Below are 21,457 nucleotides of genomic sequence, written 5' to 3'. Positions count from 1 at the left end.
TACAACAACCGCTACCATTCAAGCATTGAGATAGCGCCGTTTGAAGCACTTTATGGTAGAAAGTGCAGGTCTCCGATTTGTTAGAATGAAGTGGGGGATAGACAGATTACGAGTCCGGAGATAATACAAGAAACTACCGAGAAACTCATCCAAATTCAACAAAGATTGAAAACTGCCCAGAGTCGACAAAAGAGCTACGCTGACATTAAAAGAAAAGATATAGAATTTGAAATTGGAGAGATGGTCACGCTTAAAGTTGCACCTTGGAAAGGTGTTGTTCGATTTGGTAAACGAGGAAAATTAAATCCAAGGTATATCGGACCATTCAAGATTATTGATCGTGTCGGACCAGTAGCTTACCGACTTGAGTTACCTCAACAACTCGCGGCTGTACATAACACTTTCCACGTCTCGAATTTGAAGAAATGTTTTGCTAAGGAAGATCTCAATATTCCGTTAGATGAAATCCAATCAACGAAAAACTTCAATTCATCAAAGAACCCGTCGAAATAATGGATCGTGAGGTTAAAAGACTTAAGCAAAACAAGATACCAATTGTTAAGGTTTGATGGAATGATCGTAGAGGACCTGAGTTCACCTGGGAACGAGAAGATCAGATGATGAAGAAATACCCGCATTTATTTCCAGAAGATACGTCAACACCTCCAACTGCTTAAAATTTCGGGACGAAATTTATTTAACTGGTAGGTACTATAGTGACCCGAACTTTTCCATGTTTATATATATTAAATGAAATTGATATTTACATGATTAAGTGTTTCCAACATGTTAAGCAATCAAACTTATTAAGACTTGATTAATTGGAATAGGTTTCATATAGACAAATGACCACCCAAGTTGACCGGTGATTCACGAACGTTAAAACTTGTAAAAACTATACGATGACATATATATGGTTATATATATAGTTAACATGATTTTATTATAAGTATGTATCTCATTAGGTATCTTAACAATGAGTTATATACATAAAAATGAGACTATTAAATTAAGAAACTCGAAACGATACATATAACGATTATCGTTATAACCACGTCTTACTAAATATATATGAAGCATATTAATACATTGTTATATTATATATAACATGATAATATGATAATTAAATATATCATTAAGTGTATTAACAATGAACTGCATAAGTAAAAACAAGACTACTAACTTAAGGATTTCGAAACGAGACATATATGTAACGATTATCGTTGTAACGACATTTAAATGTATATATCATATTAAGATATATTAATATATCATAATATCATGATAATATAATAATTTAAAATCTCATTTGATATTATAAACTTTGAGTTAACAACATTTAACAAGATCGTTAACCTAAAGGTCTCAAAACAACACTTACATGTAACGACTAACGATGACTTAACGACTCAGTTAAAATGTATATACATGTAGTGTTTTAATATGTATTCATACACTTTTGAAAGACTTCAAGACACTTATCAAAATACTTCTACTTAACAAAAATGCTTACAATTACATCCTCGATCAGTTTCATCAACAATTCTACTCGTATGCACCCGTATTCGTACTCGTATAATACACAGCTTTTAGATGTATGTACTATTGGTATATACACTCCAATGATCAGCTCTTAGCAGCCCATGTGAGTCACCTAACACATGTGGGAACCATCATTTGGCAACTAGCATGAAATATCTCATAAAATTACAAAAATATGAGTAATCATTCATGACTTATTTACATGAAAACAAAATTACATATCCTTTATATCTAATCCGTACACCAACGACCAAAAACACCTACAAACACTTTCATTCTTCAATTTTCTTCATCTAATTGATCTCTCTCAAGTTCTATCTTCAAGTTCTAAGTGTTCTTCATAAATTCCAAAAGTTCTAGTTTCATAAAATCAAGAATACTTCCAAGATTGCAAGTTTACTTCCAAGTTTTCTAAATCCATTCCAAGTAATCATCCAAGATCAAGAAACCTTTGTTACTTACAGTAAGTTATCTTTCTAATACAAGGTAATAATCATATTCAAACTTTAATTTAATTTCTATAACTATAACAATCTTATTTCGAGTGGAAATCTTACTTGAAATTGTTTTCGTGTCATGATTCTGCTTCAAGAACTTTCAAGCCATCCAAGGATCCTTTGAAGCTAGATCCATTTTTCTCATTTCCAGTAGGTTTATCCAAGGAACTTGAGGTAGTAATGATGTTCATAACATCATTCGATTCATACATAAAAAGCTGTCTTATTCAACGTTATAAACTTGTAATCACTAGAACATAGTTTAGTTAATTCTAAACTTGTTCGCAAATAAAGTTAATCCTTCTAACTAGACTTTTAAAATCAACTAAACACATGTTCTATATCTATATGATATGCTAACTTAATAATTTAAAACCCGGAAACACGATAAACACCATAAAACTGGATATACGCCGTCGTAGTAAAACCGGGGGCTGTTTTGGTTGGGATAATTAAAAACTAAGAAGAACTTTGATTTAAAAGCTATAATTCTAGAAAAATGATTTTTCTTATGAACATGAAACTATATCCAAAAATCATGGTTAAACTCAAAGTGAAAGTATGTTTTTCAAAATAGTCATCAAGATGTCGTTATTTTGACAGAAATGACTACCTCTTTAAAAAACGACTTGTAACTTGTATTTCTAACTATAAACTTATAATTTTTCTATTTAGATTCATAAATTTAAGTTCAATACGAAACCGTGGCCACTGGAATCACTCAAAACGGATTAGAAACGAAGAAATGGCGAGTAAAACAAGATTGATAAAAACTACTCATTTTACCTACGTGAAAGTTAGTAATAAATCTATTCCAACCATAACCTAATCAACTTATATTGTATATTATGTAATCTTGAGATACCATAAACACATATACAATGTTTCGACCTATCATGTCGACCCATCTATATATATTGCGGAACAACCATAGACACTCTATATGTGAATGTTGGAGTTAGCTATACAGGGTTGACGTTGATTCTAAAATATATATATAGTTTGAGTTGTGATCAATAATGAGATACGTATACACTGGGTCGTGGATTGATTCAAGATAATATTTATCGATTTATTTCTGTACATCTAACTGTGGACAACTATTTGTAGGTTACTAACGAGGACAGCTGACTTAATAAACTTAAAACATCAAAATGTATTAAAAGTATTGTAAATATATTTTGAACATACTTTGATATATATATATGTATATATTGTTATAGGTTCGTGAATCAACCAGTGGCCAAGTCTTACTTCCCGACGAGGTAAAAATCTGTGAAAGTGAGTTATAGTCCCACTTTTAAAATCTAATATTTTTGGGATGAGAATACATGCGGGTTTTATTAATGATTTACAAAATAGACACAAGTACGTGAAACTACATTCTATGGTTGAATTATCGAAATCGAATATGCCCCTTTTTATTAAGTCTGGTAATCTAAGAATTAGGGAACAGACACCCTAATTGAATCCTAAAGATAGATTTATTGGGCCTAACAAACCCCATCCAAAGTACCGGATGCTTTAGTACTTCGAAATTTATATCATATCCGAAGGGTGTCCCGGAATGATGGGGATATTCTTAAATATGCATCTTGTTAATGTCGGTTACCAGGTGTTCACCATATGAATGATTTTTATCTCTATGTATGGGATGTGTATTGAAATATGAAATCTTGTGGTCTATTATTATGATTTGATAATATATAGGTTAAACCTATAACTCACCAACATTTTTGTTGACGTTTTAAGCATGTTTATTCTCAGGTGATTATTAAGAGCTTCCGCTGTCGCATACTTAAATAAGGACGAGATTTGGAGTCCATGCTTGTATGATATTGTGTAAAAACTGCATTCAAGAAACTTATTTCGTTGTAACATATTTGTATTGTAAACCATTATGTAATGGTCGTGTGTAAACAGGATATTTTAGATTATCATTATTTGATAATCTACGTAAAGCTTTTTTAAACCTTTATTTATGAAATAAAGGTTATGGTTTGTTTTAAAAATGAATGCAGTCTTTGAAAAAACGTCTCATATAGAGGTCAAAACCTCGCAACGAAATCAATTAATATGGAACGTTTTTAATCAATAAGAATGGGAAATTTCACTGGAGACTCTTGTGATCGGTAAAGATAGTGCTCTTAGTTCCATACAAATAGTTTCTCCACAATTTGAGCGCAAAGACAACGGCTCCAAGTTCAAGATCGTGAGTAGTGTAGTTCCGCTCGTGAATCTTCAATTGTCGGGAGGCATAAGCGATAACCTTTGAGCGTTGCATCAGTACACAACCAAAACCACTTTTCGATGCATCACAATAAACAACAAAGTCGTCACTGCCCTCAGGAAGTGATAGGATAGGTGCGGTGGTTAACTTCTTCTTCAAAGTTTGAAATGCTGATTCGTGTGCGGGTTCCCAAATGAACTTCTTGCCCTTGCGAGTCAGCGCTGTCAAAGGACGCGCAATCAGAGAAAATCCTTCAATGAACCTTTGGTAGTAACCGGCGAGACCTAGGAATTGGCAAATATGAGTCGGAGTAGTGGGGGTCTCCCACTTGCTGATAGCTTCAATCTTGGCGGGGTCAACTTTGATACCCTGGTCGCTCACAACATGACCCAGAAACTGGACTTCTTTCAACCAAAATTCACACTTGGAGAATTTGGCGTAAAGTTGCTCTTGTCTCAGGAGTTCAAGTACTAGTCGGAGGTGTTGCTCATGCTCTTCTTCGCTCTTAGAGTAGATGAGGATATCATCTATGAAGACGATAACAAACTTATCCAAGTACGGCTTGCAGACACGATTCATGAGGTCCATGAACAAAGTTGGTGAGTTATAGAGTAGACGATAATAGCTCCCCGACTAATATGGTCAACTTTATCAAGTTTTCCATTGGCGACCTCGACAAGCATACTCTCTTTTAACGGGACTAATGACCAATTAATCTTATCGCAAAAATGTCTACATACATAACTTCTATCCGCACCAGTATCAAACAAGACAGAAGCTAAAAGATTGTTGATTTTGAATATACCTGTCACCAAGTCGGGGTTTTCACGTGCGTCCCTTGCATTAACATTGAAAGCCCTAGCGCGCGGTGGTCCGCCATCTTTTCGCTTATTTGGGCACGCATTTCTGAAATGGCCCGTCTGCCCGCATTCATAACACTTCTTCAGCCCGTTGGTGTTTGGCTTACCATTCAAAGTGGTGACCTTGCAGTCTTTTCCAACATGTCCAGACCGTTGGCACTTCTCGCAGACAACATTGCAATACCCCGTGTGGTGTTTGTAACACCTCTTGCATTGAGGTAGGGTTCCCTTGTAGTTCGGGTTGGAGTTGGTGTTGTTGTTGGGGTTGAGGTTTCCACCGTTGTTGTTTCCTCTGAAACCCTCATGTCGTTTCGCCGGATTCTGATCATAGTTCCTTCCCCTGTTGTTGTTGTTGTTGTTGTTGTTGTTGTTGTTGTTGTTGTGGTTATCCCATTTGCGCTTCTCGCTAGTACCCGCTTCAGACTTAGTTTTCTCCAGTTCATCGATGGTTATTTGATTCATTAAAGTATGCGCCATGCGCATCGCTTCGGGAACATTTGGTGGTTTGGATGAGGTGACGTTTCCCTTAATGCTCTTAGGGAGTCCCCAGAAGTATCTCTCCATTCGCTTGAATTCTGGGGTGACCATTGTCGGACACATCAGGGCTAGTTCCAAAAATCTCCTGTTGTAATCATCAAGGTCGTTCCCAACGGCCTTTAACTGCATGAATTCCATTTCCATCTTTTGGATTTTGGTTCTCGGACAATACTCCTCAATCATGGCACACTTAAATTCCTCCCATGGCGTAGCATACGCCTCATCAATGCCTTGTTCCTATCCCATTGTGTTCCACCATGTGAGCGCGCCGTCAGATAGCGTGCAAGAAGCAAATTTGGTTTTGCTGTCCTCCGAACAGTTGCTAAGTCGGAATACTGATTCAAGTTTCTCGAACCATCTGGTGAGACCAACCGGTCCCTCAGTGCCACTGAAGTTTTGTGGTTTACAGCTCTGGAATTCCTTGTAAGTACACCCATTTCGAACGGGTTGAATAACCGGTGGTGGTGGCGGTGGAGCTTGGGGTTGCATTTCCGCAATGGCTGCGGCTACACGTTCTTGGATCATCTCTTCAATTTGAGTAGCAGTAGGTGTGGATCGACCGTTAGCCATGGTGTTCTATACAAACATTTTGACTCAAGTCAAAATCCAGCATTCAATATATAATAATACAGTATATAGTAACCAACATGGAGTCAAAACATCACGTGTTATTAAATAACGCATCTAGGTACAAATACCACAGAATCATCGTACAGTAATGTAAATAGAACATCGTGCAAGAATTAAATAACGCAAAGTTCCATTAATAATAATAAGTTTCATGCATCTGAATAAGTCCGTACAATACATAAGCGAAACATAAAACTACAACTAGATTACATCATGAAATCTAATACAAAAGGTCCTACGGTGAAGGTGGGTGTAGGATGTCTAAAACCTGAGCCAACTGCTCCTCGAGCTCAGTAACCCGAGCTCGGAGGATTCCCACCTCCCTCCTCAGTTCCTCGTTAGAGGGAGATGGTGGGGCAGGCGGTGCAGGTGGTGCGGGTGGTGTAGACCGCACGAAACGGGGTGCAGACGTTCCGGCTCCAGAAATAGTCAGTACGTAACGGGGTGTCTTACGCACTTATGGGTCGGCAGGGTACGGCACAAGCCGCTTACGAGCAGTAACCCTACGACGTCGACCAAACGCGTCAGTGAAGGCTCGTCCTCCGTTGATCCCCGGAATGATGGTGCCATCAAGTACCGCTTCTTCGGCGGGGTGGAGGGTGCCTGTATAGGAACATCAGCAGGGTCCTCATCATCACTGGAGTCGTCTGAGGAGGTGTCGTCGGTTGAAGCATCAGTGGATGACGGGTCGTCCGAATCATGTGGTGGTTGTACGGGTGGCTGAACTGGCCGTCCTTGGGCGGCCATCATCTGTCTGTATCTGCCTGGCGGAATCGGCACTAAACGTCCATTAGGAGTGCGTCGGCACGGCATGCGCATATGGTTACGGAATGGCCCTTCCCCGAACTCCGCGGGAATCACAACACCACCAATGCGGGGCTGTGGCTCCGAGGGTCCAGGAGCAGACGGAGCTGGAATCTCCGTAGGGTCCACGTGTCCGTCAATAGTAGCCACTGGTGCCGGCGCACTACTACTAGCTCCGGAAGACGAAGCGCTGGGGTCACTGGTGCGTATCGGGATCGGTGTGTCGGCAGCAGCAGCAGGTGGGGTGGCTGACGAGTCTAAACTGCCTAAAACGATAGCAGGTGGAACATCCGACATCTGAACAAGGAAAAATAAATTTTCCATGTCAGTAAGTCATAAAGCAAGCACGTATTAGGCCAACAGCTTAAATCATGTATAACAATAAGTAGCATGACAATAATAACGAATCGTATAGAAGTAGCATGCAATCGAAAGTAAGTAATATCATACAGTAGTGAAATCATGTAGTAGTGTAACATCCCGCATTTTTCCGTTAAATTATTTTAACGCCCGTCTTTTTCTTTTTAAATAATACCCTTCATATCTAGATTCGTATCCTTTGTTAAGTAACATTTTAAATATTCTCGTTATCGGATTTTTAATATCTCCCGTACTTCCGTGTAATTTAAAATAATTCGTTTGGTCAATTCACGCACCCGCAACCGAACGCGAGGGACTAGTTTCGCCATTGGAGCAAAGATGTGACTAGCTTGACTAGTCAACACCCACCTCCCCATTTTCCTTTTCATTTTCATTACCATTTTCTTTCTATACTTTCCAATTTTCTCTCAAACACCACTACAAAGAATTATCATCTAAATTCGGATTTGGAAGCTTCAACCAAAACAAAATACATATTTGGAATCCTCTCTTCATCCTCTTCAATTTGATACCAACTTCATCTCATTTGGGTAACTTTCTAAAATCACTAATTTTATGTGTTCTTGAGATTTTTGAGTTATAAAGTTGTTAATTAGTGTCTATGGCTCATTGTGATGTCGTGTATGTAATTAGTATGCTCGATTCGTTGTTTTTGGTGTAACTAGTTCAATATGAAAATTACTTGCTAAATCCTTGATTTTGGATGATCAAATGTTGTTAGATTGTTAAAGTGCATGTTTTAAAAGTGTTACTAGTATCATTAGCTTCGTTTTGATGTATAGGTTGATTAAGGAAACTCCAAGAACATGATTAGTGATTTTGTGAACTTGGATTAGGGTTTTATAAGCTTTAGATGAACTTTTGATGCACCAAATGCTATGAAATATTGTAGATAAGAATTTTGTTGCAATGTGTGTATGATTACCTTCGAAACGGCATATCATACATGTAAATTGGTTGCCCGAATCATAAAATGCGTTTTAGAACTTGAAACTTTGATTATGAACGTTTAATGCGGTTTTTGGTTGTTGTTAGTGATGAATTGCTTGATGAAATGTGCTTAGTTGTTTTCCTTGTCAAATTACCTTTCTAATGATATAGGTTATGCGTTTTAAGTGTTTTCGGTGCATGAAATGTGTTATATTGTATTTTGGTTCGTGACTTGGACCATTTTTCTGCAAACTGCATGATTCCCAGGTATTGCGCGCCGCGCATTTACCCGCGCGCCGCGCAGAATCAGAGATCCCAGATGTTTGCCTTCTTGGTTGAGTTCTGACCAGAAATTGCACTTGGGTGCGCGCCGCGCAACCCAGTGCGCGCCGCGCAAAAGCCCCAGGCCACTCTCTTTTGTTTTTAAATGTCACAAAAATGTTTCCGTTTAACTAAAACTCCGTTTAACATGAAACTTGACTATTAGGCTCTTATATGACTTCTCCTCTTGGGAAAATTGTCGGATACCCGACCCGACCCCGTTGACTTTGACTTTGACCAAGTTTGACTTTTAGTCAAACTTAACCAAACGATTATACAATCGTTCTAACATACTTAACTACTTGTATCGTGCATGAAACTTGACAAATTGATTCACATGCTATATTAATCGAGTCGTAACGAGCCATAGGACTAATTGAACATCTTTGACCGTTTGTGTTTACCGTTATTGATACAACCTATATGTTTAGGTCAAGACTAGCTTTGTCTTTGCACGCGTTTACTTGTCGAAGTACTTTATTAACTCTTGCACTCAAGGTGAGATCATAGTCCCACTTTTTACTCTTTCGAACTTACTTTTGGGATGAGAAAACATAAACGATTCTTTTGAACTAAGCGAACACAAGAACTGGAAAACAAACATTCTACATACGAGTTTAGAACAGAAATCCTCAATCCGATTATCATTAGTTACATCAGATGGTGTAAGCGAGAACTTATGTTATATGGCCATATGGGTTTGACAACCCTCATCTTTGACGGTTCGCTACCGTCTACGGATGAAATATATTTTCGGGAACAGTGTAGTTCTAGCACTAATTTATGGGGTATTCAACGGACGGAATGTTAAGCTTTGATAATTGGGTGCTCGTGAATATTAACTTTTAGAATGTATTACTATTATTTCAACTTTGCAAACCTTGTGGTTCGGCTTACTTTACTTTTACTCACTACTTACTTAAACCTATGATTTCACCAACGTTTTCGTTGACAGATTTCTATGTTTTTCTCAGGTCTTGCACGATATGTGAAACATGCTTCCGCTTACTATTTGATACTTGCATCCGATGTCGAGTATACATGCATTTCATGGAGCGTCTTTTGACTTTACTTTAAACCGTGTCGCCTAGATTTCAATCGTACTTATAACGTTGTAACTTAACTTTTGGTTGAACAATTCTTGTAAACTTTGAAACAATCTTTATTTTGAAATGAAGGCGACATATTTTGGTCAAACGTTATCTTAAAGACTTATAATCAGGTAATGGGACCCACGTAGCCGACGCCGTCACTTGACGATTTGTCGGGGTCGCTACAAGTGGTATCAGAGCCTTGGTTGTAGGGATTTAGAGTTCATTTGTGTCCACCCCGAGTCATAGGGTACATAGGTGAATCTAGACTACAACCGGCATATAGACTGAAGTATGAATTATTTGACTAATTGTGCATTTATACTCGAACTCTTCTATCATATCTAACTCGTATTCGATCTTGATCTTACGTTGATAAATTTTGTTGATGCGCCACCTTGACTTTATGAAGTAATGTTAAATGCACATGAGAATCAGGGTAATATAATTTCCGGGATTATATTACGGTGATTCACATGGACGTTCCGACATTATGACATAGAGAATTTAAGGCGAGTCAAGGAAAATTTTCTCTCTATCCTTATTCCATGCCACGGTTAGTATTGTTGAAAATACTAACCAACGATATTCTTGTCTCATGAAGGAACAATGGCTCACCAAGGTCAACACAACACTCCTCTCGAAACTCTAGAACAAGTTCTTCAACGAATGATAACCACCGCCGTGGGTACGGCCGTGGCCAATCACTTTTCTAACAACAACAATCATGGAGCCGGTAATTCAATCGAAGGTTGCTCCTACAAGAACTTCATGAAGTACAATCCTCCCACTTTCGATGGAACCGGGGGACCGGTTACTCTCACCCGATGGTTTGAACAAACAGAATCCGTTTTTAGCATAAGCGGTTGTCAGGACCAAGATAAGGTCAAGTTTTCCACCCTCACTCTTACCGGTATCGCTCTCTCATGGTGGAACACGTATGTACAATCAGTGGGTATCGATGAAGCCCTTACACTCTCTTGGACCGAATTAAGAGAAAGAATGATCACCGAATACTTCCCGCGCGATGAGACTCGAAGGCTCGAGCAAGGGCTAAGGAATTTAAGAACGGTCGGGAATGACCTCGGAGCTTATAATCAACGGTTTACCGAACTAGTCTCAATGTGTCCAAATCTCATGACTCCCGAATCCCTAAGAGTCGAACTTTACATGGATGGCCTCCCTAAGAGCATTCAACACGGGGTAATGGCATCCCAACCCACTAACCTACAAGAGGCTTTAACAAAGGCCCACCAAACTTTAGAAACGGTGAATGAAATGGAAGCACCGGTACGAATGGTCGAGAACCACCCGGGTAACAACAAAAGAAAATGGGAAGCCTCGCAACCAAGCAACCACAACAATAACAACATCTCCAAGAAGCCTTTCACCCCCGGCGGCAAGAAGGGGTATGCCGGAACCCTACCTCACTGTAACAAGTGTCGCAAACATCATTTTGGTGAATGTGGCAAACCATTTTGCGTCAAGTGTCAAAGAAGTGGCCATGTGGCCCATGTCTGTAAGGGTACCGTTACCGTCGCTCGAAGGGTGCCCAACGCACACAGGACGGGTGCATGCTTTGAGTGTGGCCAACTGGGTCATTTTAGGAATGTGTGCCCAAAGAAGAAATCAACCCCAACGCACGCCATTGAACTTTCAACATCGACACCTAGGATGCCCGAGACGACGATGGACTAGTCACGGGTACGTTTCTTCACAACAAACCGTATACTTCATACTTGTTCGATTCGATTACCGCTAGACGTTTTACAACCAAGACTTTGACTTGTACTCATTACCTTCCATCTTTTCCCCTAGATACTATTTAGGCGATTTAAGCGACCAACGGAAAAATATTGTGTGCCTATAAATATTATCGGAGGATATACGTTAAGAAATTGAACTCGACACCAATAGAACTAAGGAACTCAAAACCTATTCATTAAGGAGAAATTGTTGCCCTACATTTATGTATAGATTATTGTGAACTAAGAAATTTTCGGTTGGAAACCGATACCCTCTCCCTCGCATCCATGACCTCATGATTATTTGCACGAATCCCGTATGTTCCAAATCGACCTCCGTTCCGGTTATCATCAATTGGGGGTTAAGTGAGACGATGTCTCCTAAGCCACTTTCCGAACTCGCAACGTTAGTTGTAAATCTCTCTTAGTACCGTTTGATTTATTTAGGGCTCGCCCGTATCCATAAACCTCTTGAACCGCGTATGCAAATTCATATAGACTAATCTGTTATCGTATTTATAGATGACATCTTAACTTATTCAAGTAAAGAAGGAAAACGAACAACATCACCATCTTAAGCTCGAACTTTTGAGAAAAGAGCAACTCTATACCAAAGTCTCTGAGTGAGAATTTCTGTTGAACGAAGTCCAATTTTCTAGACCATGATGTTTATGGTCAGGTCGTTACAATCAATCTCGAAATCAAGCCACATGTAATCAGGAAACTCTCCCAACTCAGACTTGTATTCGTAAAAATCTTAGATCTCACCGGTTGTTACCGAAGATTCATTTCTGACTTTTCTTGTGTTACACAACTTTAAACCTCTTCATGTCTGAGCCTTGAACGTGATTCTTCACACCAACCTTCCTAGCTAAATTCGTATAGCACTAGATGGAACTCAAACATGGAAATATTTCTACTTGAACGCCGAAAGGCATACTCTCTCGACTCAAAATCAACGTAACTAAAATTCGTTATTTTGCGCGAAGGATTCGAATACTAAATTGTGGATCCGATCAACTTTCTCGTCATCACGTACCACACTACATACCTATGTTATTTCACCGTTACCGTCTGATATTACTGGAATTTAAGATAACACACAATCCAACGATACTTCACTCTTCTTTGACTTAACGCCCTTGCGTTGCTGATAATCGTCCAACCATTATTCAACCCCGAACTATACAATTACGTGTACTATCTCGTTTCTCTTTCAGACTTCATTTTTTTTTTGACAACTAGAGGCACGTTATGGCGACCTCGAGATGTAAACTCACCATATTCTAAGTCCTCGTTTCACTCCTATCTTTATCGCTCGCACTTCCGTTTAAGGGAACTCCTTGTAACATTTCTCCATGGATAGAGAAATTCCTCATATTACCTTAGTATTCGCCACGAGGGTGAATAGTCCTAACGAACATTTTTTTTTCGAACCCTAACTGACTTGTTCAAACATATCTTAAGAGATCCTATTCTAACACGGTGTACCATTGCCAATTACCTCGGATCAAAATACTCGTATCGCTTCTAGTTTTGCAAGAAACCTTGGAAACCCACTTAGACATGTGTACCGCGTATCTTCCACAACCCGACGAACCGAACAAACGAACGATTTACGTCTTGGAAAGACATGTCACAAACTCGTATTGTCACCTTCAGTAGATCACTCTTACAACAGTAGTTACCACTCGTGTGTTCACGCGCACTTTCCGAAACCCTATATGACCGCTAATGTCATACCCCTGTTCATTTAACCAAAGCATCAACCACCGAAATCTGAACTCCATCAAGAAACAACAATTGAAATCATTCAAATCCGAGGAGGGCTCGAGACGATCCGTAGTCGCCAAAAGAGTTATACCAAACTTAGATGAAAACCTCACAAATCCCAGTGTGTAACCGCGTAATATTGAGAAACCGCACCTTGGAAAGGTGTAATCCATTTTGGGAAATCGAGAAAGGCTATAGCCGCAATATTGAACCTTTTGAAACCTTGGGGCGTATTGGAACCACTTCCTACCGTTTAGAACTTCCGACTCAATTAAGTTTCCGTTTACCTTACATTTCGTGTAACAAACATAGAAACGTGTCCTGCGGAACAGGAACGTGCAATTCTTCTAAATGCACCAACTATTGAAGACAAACTTCTCTTCATAGGAAAACCAGTTGAAACCGGGGATCGTAAAAATCCAAATTCATGAGAACACTCAAGGACGTACCTTCACTTATTCATAGCATTGACATCTCCGGTCTCGAGTGAGAGGTATCGATTATTATTTCCAACTAAATTTCGGGACGAAATTTCTTTTGAGGTGTGGATAATGTAACATCCCGCATTTTTCCGTTAAATTATTTTAACGCCCGTCTTTTTCTTTTTAAATAATACCCTTCATATCTAGATTCGTATCCTTTGTTAAGTAACATTTTAAATATTCTCGTTATCGGATTTTTAATATCTCCCGTACTTCCGTGTAATTTAAAATAATTCGTTTGGTCAATTCACGCACCCGCAACCGAACGCGAGGGACTAGTTTCGCCATTGGAGCAAAGATGTGACTAGCTTGACTAGTCAACACCCACCTCCCCATTTTCCTTTTCATTTTCATTTCCATTTTCTTTCTATACTTTCCAATTTTCTCTCAAACACCACTACAAAGAATCATCATCTAAATTCGGATTTGGAAGCTTCAACCAAAACAAAATACATATTTGGAATCCTCTCTTCATCCTCTTCAATTTGATACCAACTTCATCTCATTTGGGTAACTTTCTAAAATCACTAATTTTATGTGTTCTTGAGATTTTTGAGTTATAAAGTTGTTAATTAGTGTCTATGGCTCATTGTGATGTCGTGTATGTAATTAGTATGCTCGATTCGTTGTTTTTGGTGTAACTAGTTCAATATGAAAATTACTTGCTAAATCCTTGATTTTGGATGATCAAATGTTGTTAGATTGTTAAAGTGCATGTTTTAAAAGTGTTACTAGTATCATTAGCTTCGTTTTGATGTATAGGTTGATTAAGGAAACTCCAAGAACATGATTAGTGATTTTGTGAACTTGGATTAGGGTTTTATAAGCTTTAGATGAACTTTTGATGCACCAAATGCTATGAAATATTGTAGATAAGAATTTTGTTGCAATGTGTGTATGATTACCTTCGAAACGGCATATCATACATGTAAATTGGTTGCCCGAATCATAAAATGCGTTTTAGAACTTGAAACTTTGATTATGAACGTTTAATGCGGTTTTTGGTTGTTGTTAGTGATGAATTGCTTGATGAAATGTGCTTAGTTGTTTTCCTTGTCAAATTACCTTTCTAATGATATAGGTTATGCATTTTAAGTGTTTTCGGTGCATGAAATGTGTTATATTGTATTTTGGTTCGTGACTTGGACCATTTTTCTGCAAACTGCATGATTCCCAGGTATTGCGCGCCGCGCATTTACCTGCGCGCCGCGCAGAATCAGAGATCCCAGATGTTTGCCTTCTTGGTTGAGTTCTGACCAGAAATTGCACTTGGGTGCGCGCCGCGCAACCCAGTGCGCGCCGCGCAAAAGCCCCAGGCCACTCTCTTTTGTTTTTAAATGTCACAAAAATGTTTCCGCTTAACTAAAACTCCGTTTAACATGAAACTTGACTATTAGGCTCTTATATGACTTCTCGTCTTGGGAAAATTGTCGGATACCCGACCCGACCCCGTTGACTTTGACTTTGACCAAGTTTGACTTTTAGTCAAACTTAACCAAACGATTATACAATCGTTCTAACATACTTAACTACTTGTATCGTGCATGAAACTTGACAAATTGATTCACATGCTATATTAATCGAGTCGTAACGAGCCATAGGACTAATTGAACATCTTTGACCGTTTGTGTTTACCGTTATTGATACAACCTATATGTTTAGGTCAAGACTAGCTTTGTCTTTGCACGCGTTTACTTGTCGAAGTACTTTATTAACTCTTGCACTCAAGGTGAGATCATAGTCCCACTTTTTACTCTTTCGAACTTACTTTTGGGATGAGAAAACATAAACGATTCTTTTGAACTAAGCGAACACAAGAACGGGAAAACAAACATTCTACATACGAGTTTAGAACAGAAATCCTCAATCCGATTATCATTAGTTACATCAGATGGTGTAAGCGAGAACTTATGTTATATGGCCATATGGGTTTGACAACCCTCATCTTTGACGGTTCGCTACCGTCTACGGATGAAATATATTTTCGGGAACAGTGTAGTTCTAGCACTAATTTATGGGGTATTCAACGGACGGAATGTTAAGCTTTGATAATTGGGTGCTCGTGAATATTAACTTTTAGAATGTATTACTATTATTTCAACTTTGCAAACCTTGTGGTTCGGCTTACTTTACTTTTACTCACTACTTACTTAAACCTATGATTTCACCAACGTTTTCGTTGACAGATTTCTATGTTTTTCTCAGGTCTTGCACGATATGTGAAACATGCTTCCGCTTACTATTTGATACTTGCATCCGATGTCGAGTATACATGCATTTCATGGAGCGTCTTTTGACTTTACTTTAAACCGTGTCGCCTAGATTTCAATCGTACTTATAACGTTGTAACTTAACTTTTGGTTGAACAATTCTTGTAAACTTTGAAACAATCTTTATTTTGAAATGAAGGCGACATATTTTGGTCAAACGTTATCTTAAAGACTTATAATCAGGTAATGGGACCCACGTAGCCGACGCCGTCACTTGACGATTTGTCGGGGTCGCTACAAGTAGCATACGGTATATAGCAGTAAAAGTAAGCAGCAGCATGCCATAAGTCAGCGGAAACAAGTAAACTAGCAAGTTGTAGATTAGTCCTATTAGTGAATCCTACTCGGGTCGGTCTTAGACTCACTAATGCATCCTAATTCCCTACAACCAATGCTCTGATACCAAATGTGATGCCCCGTACAAAACCATCGTGTACGAATCATCAACAACAGGATCATTACAAGGTTAAGTACTATATGCTGTAATAAAAGAAGTTGCATTCACGATAAAAGATGACGTCATAACCGACGTCAATTGTTTTACACCAACAGTATGCTTCTACGAATAGCAAGCATGAATAAATGTATGTGACCCTTAGGTCGTTACAAAACATAGTTTCAAATGTATTAAAGTTTGAATGCAAGATAAACGGTTCATGCGGTGATAACACTAGAGCAGCGGGTGTCTACGGCAAGACTAGCACGACAGCGGAAGCAAATAACCTTAAGCACTTGAGAAAAACATGCTTAAAAACGTCAACACAAAGGTTGGTGAGCTATAGTTTAAGTATAACAGTATGTAAGGTAGGCCACGAGATTTCAGTGCTACGAAGAGCGTTTCAAAACAGTATGATAAAGTATATGTTAACCGTGGGCACTTGGTAACTAACTTAACGTTTATACCCCCTGAAAGTACACTTGGCAATTGCGTATGTTTATGAAGTATTAAACACTCATTAAATGATAGCGCTACTAGCTCGAGTGGGGATGTCAAACCCTATGGATCCATATCTAAGATTCGCGTTCACGGTTCAAAAACCAATGATTAAACGTTACCGAGCTAAAGAGAATGTTTATGCCGTTGTATAACCCACACATATATAAGTTTAAGTACTCGTGCCTAGTATGTAAAACATAAAATTCGCATGTATTCTCAGTTCCCAAAATAAGTTAAAGTAAAAAGGGAATGCTATAACTCACAATGATAAAGTAGCGGTAAAGTATGACTCGGAAAGTAAGCAAGTAATGAAGGTTGTCCAAACGGGTCCTCAACCTAATTCAAATAGTACTAAGTCAGTAAATCGTCCGAATAGGTTTAAAAGTATGTAAATAAGGTCTTAAGGGTCATCATCATTCATCATCAAACAAAAGGCGTAAAGTAAATTTCGTTCATGAAAGTAGTTTAAAACAAAAGCTGACTTCGATCAGTCACCACGACCTCTATCCTTACTGAATTAAGGTGAGACCAGTGGCCATGGCTCCGTATATGAGCCCTTTAAGTGTGGTAAAATTTACAGAAGCAAACACGTCTTCGTTTGACTGTGGCGACGGTCTAAGTGCGAGTAGGTCAGAAATTTCTGCACAACATTAAAAGGACATAGTGACGATCGGAGGGCCATAAATCCTAAACCGTAACTCGGATTAAGACGAGTCCTATATGAAAAATTATCTACTCGAAAAGATCTATCTGAAAATCAAGGTTACAGTAGCCCAGATGTACTGGTCTGTTACAGAACCCAGAAAACAGTAGGCAGAAGACAGAAAACAGAAAAATAGTGGGTTCCGGTGGTCTTGGTGCTCGATGCTTATCACGGTTCTCATCCTTGATGCATATAGCTTCAAGTGTACAACTCGTTGATGTGTTTGCATCATTTTCACCAAGGTTTGACCATCATAACCCAAGTGTAAGTCTAAGACATGAAGCACAACTCACTTAAGTGTTGCAAGTGTTTTGATGAACCAAAGTTACATCAAAGTCTTAGATTCAACATATATATGAAATGTAAAAGTATTATTAAGTTACAATTTGAAAATAAACTTATAAAATCAAGATCTTAAGTTGTAGAACATAGTTCTTAGTTTGATCTTGAAGATCCAAGACTCAAAAGTGTAGATCTAACATAAGTGTACCAAGTTATAATAATAGAAAGTTTACTTACATGTTCTTGAACTTTTAAAGTTAACTTTAGTTCAAGATTAATGAGATCAAAGTTAACTAGTAACATTTGACCAATAACAACCAACAAACATGAAATTAAAGTGCATAATGTAAAGAAATAAACTAAGTAAACAAGTAGTTAGTTCAAGGTTGTCCATACTTTAAAGATTCAAGCCTAAGTCTTGATCTTTAGAAAGTAAACTTTAAAGTTTACTTCATGAACTTCAAGTATGATTTACAACCATGAACTTAAAATCTTTTGAAGCAACATATGTAGAACATAAACTAGTAAGTTTAGTTCTTGTGTGTTCTTGAAATTACAAGATAAAAGAAGAATGAAACTAATGAGTTTGATTCTTGTATATGTAAGTAAGTAACAACAACTAGTAACTACAAGTAATCAAACATTAAACAAGAACAAGTATTGATGATGATGAGATGTATTAGGTTCGGTTTTTAGACAAAAGAAAAGGATGAAGAAATTGTTCAAGTTGCTTACAATTTGAGAGAGAATGAGAGAATGTTGGAAGTGTTTTTGTGTGTGTGTTTGAATGAGAGAAAATATGAGTGAGTAAGTAATGAAAAATGAAAACCAAACTCTCCCCATATGCTTGCTCAACCGACGGTTTAGGGATCAAGAAGGGGGAGGGAAATGTTTGATGGTTACTAGCATGTAAAGTCTTAAAAGTGTGGATAAAAGATGGGTTTACATGGGGATTATATGTTAACTAGATTCCAATTGTTCTTAACTAACTAGTTTCCATTTACAAGTAATACTTACAAGTGATGATGGGCTACTTAATCCATATAAATGGGTAGGGTGGGCTTATAAGCCCATGTTCAAGAGTCCATAACATTAATCAAAGCCCAAGTTCAATTAATTAACAAATAAGTCCAAATAAAGCCCAAGTAACTAACTAATAACCATAGTTAATTAAAATGATTAATAAAACTAATCATGAATGTAAATAATACTTGAAAATATTATTTGTGTAAGTTTCGTGTGTCACAAAGACTTTCGGGCAATTAAAATCAAGTACGGGCAATCATGGCAACATGTAAATGTAATAACATACATTCGTTTAATCACACGTAATAATAATAATAATTATTAATAAATAAACGTTGAAAAATCCAGGGTCGTTACATTCGCAGTTGGTCACGTCACCTTCTGGTTGCAGGTCCCATAGTTCCCTTTCGACACATGACAAAGATATGATCAGGTGAGTGACTCTACTTCTAGTGGACCCGTCAATGACTATCTAACCGATGTTAAAAAGAAAGAAAAAAAGAAGAAGAAATGATTAAGAGTATGAGTCTTCAGTGGTACGGGGGTAAGATCCAACTTGAAAGACTGTCAACCTAGGTTCGATTCTGACACCAAGCAGGGAGTTCCAACATTTGATGGTACCGCCGACATAAATGCAATTTGGGAATGTCTCTAAGGGGTATCCCTAACCTTCGATGATACTGCCAACATCGTAACGAATTGAGTTTCCTCTTAACGCGTGTGTGAGTAACAAATGAGAGCATTCAATATCGACATAGCCGTTAAAAAAAAAAAAGATTAAGAGTATGAGTCTTAACTCTTCAACCCTGCAACTTGGCCACGTTAATAATTAATACTACATCTAATACTACATCTAATACTACATCTAATTAACTTTCTTTGGGAGTAATACTTTAATTAGTCTCAAATCCATAACGGTCAAAGACATTTAGATACGCTATTGTACGTAGAATCAACTCAAAGGATTAAAGATTAAGTATAAATCATCAAATGATTTACCGTAGTACAATACTACAATACTAATTGGGATGTTAAGCTCGATAGGTATAGCCGTACAACAATTCACGAGCAATTAGTGGTCGGCATATGGCATATAGTTAGTTATTATTATTATTTTTTATTTTTTGAAAAAAACAGGATTATAAGACTATTTTAATCGAGCACTTGTAATGGATAATGGATGTTGGTGGTTTGCCTCCTATAGGGGAGGTCAGGAGTACGATCCCCGTTGACTACATATTAACACACAATTTCATCCCTGTCATGAAGTTCCACCCATGACACCTTTCTCATATAGCGTTGGGGGTAAAGGGGAGGAGGGTTTTACCGTCCGTGCCCCCCGTATGGGATTGGTGCGGTTTCCTCATGGGCACGCAGTTGGGGCGGGTATTACTGTGTAGGAGATAAACGCGTGGGTGATTAAGTCCCTCCTGGATGATCCTAACAGCTGGGATGGGAGTGTGGGAATCTTATGAGAATTAGAGTTATGAACATAAACACTAATCCGTACTAAATTGTATAAATTTGATGTGTTTGTTGAATTAAATTAAAATAAACTCTTTATGAAAGAAAGAAAAGAAATAAATGTTACGGCCATGTGAAGTTGTGATGTGGTTCAACGGTTGGTGGCATGCCGCCTTTAAGGGAGGTCAGGAGTTCGACCCTCGTTGACTACATATTAAAAACACAATTTCATCCCTGCCATGAAGTACCATCCATAACACATTTCTCATATCGTTTTGGGGGGGTGGGTGGGTAAGGGGAGGGGTTTTTACTTGGCCGAGCCCTTGGATCGGTTTCAAGGTTTCGTCCCGGACAACGATGGGGGCGGGGTTATTATTGCTGAATCGGCATAGTCAAAACGGGAGATGATCGCAACGAGTGGTTTAGTCCCCCTCAGGTGATCGCAATCGATGTAAAAAAAATGTTACGTCCCTGTAAAAATACTTTTATTGTCCCGCCTTCTCAATCATGACACACCCTACAATGATGCCCATTGTACTCGTCGTGATATCGTGCACGGTGGTGAGATGGCATTTTGTTGGGTTTTTTACTATTACGTGATTACGTGATTTTTAAATAAGTGTTACGGTGAAAGAGTAATTTTTTAAGAAAATTTTAGTTGTGATATGAGAGATTTTTTTCTGCGTTCATCCATTGTTTATACTATTCACCGTTTTATAATCAGAGTCCCTTAAGTTTTTGACATTTACATCCCTTGATTTTTTAAAAAATGCAATCAGAGTCCCTCTGTCAAACCGTCGGTAAATCTTGACATGTGCATTGCATGTGAAGGTAAATTCGTCTTTTTATCTACCGCACATCTTCATCTTCACCAAATCAACACCAATTAAAACCCTACAACTATAAACTAAATTAAAATTCAATCTAATAAAAGTGAAAAATTTGGAGAAGA

Source organism: Rutidosis leptorrhynchoides, chromosome 4 (assembly GCF_046630445.1).
Source record: "Rutidosis leptorrhynchoides isolate AG116_Rl617_1_P2 chromosome 4, CSIRO_AGI_Rlap_v1, whole genome shotgun sequence".
NCBI classification, from domain to species: domain Eukaryota; kingdom Viridiplantae; phylum Streptophyta; class Magnoliopsida; order Asterales; family Asteraceae; genus Rutidosis; species Rutidosis leptorrhynchoides.
The sequence above is the reverse complement of the archived record's forward strand: the minus strand, read 5'-3'. Positions refer to the sequence as shown.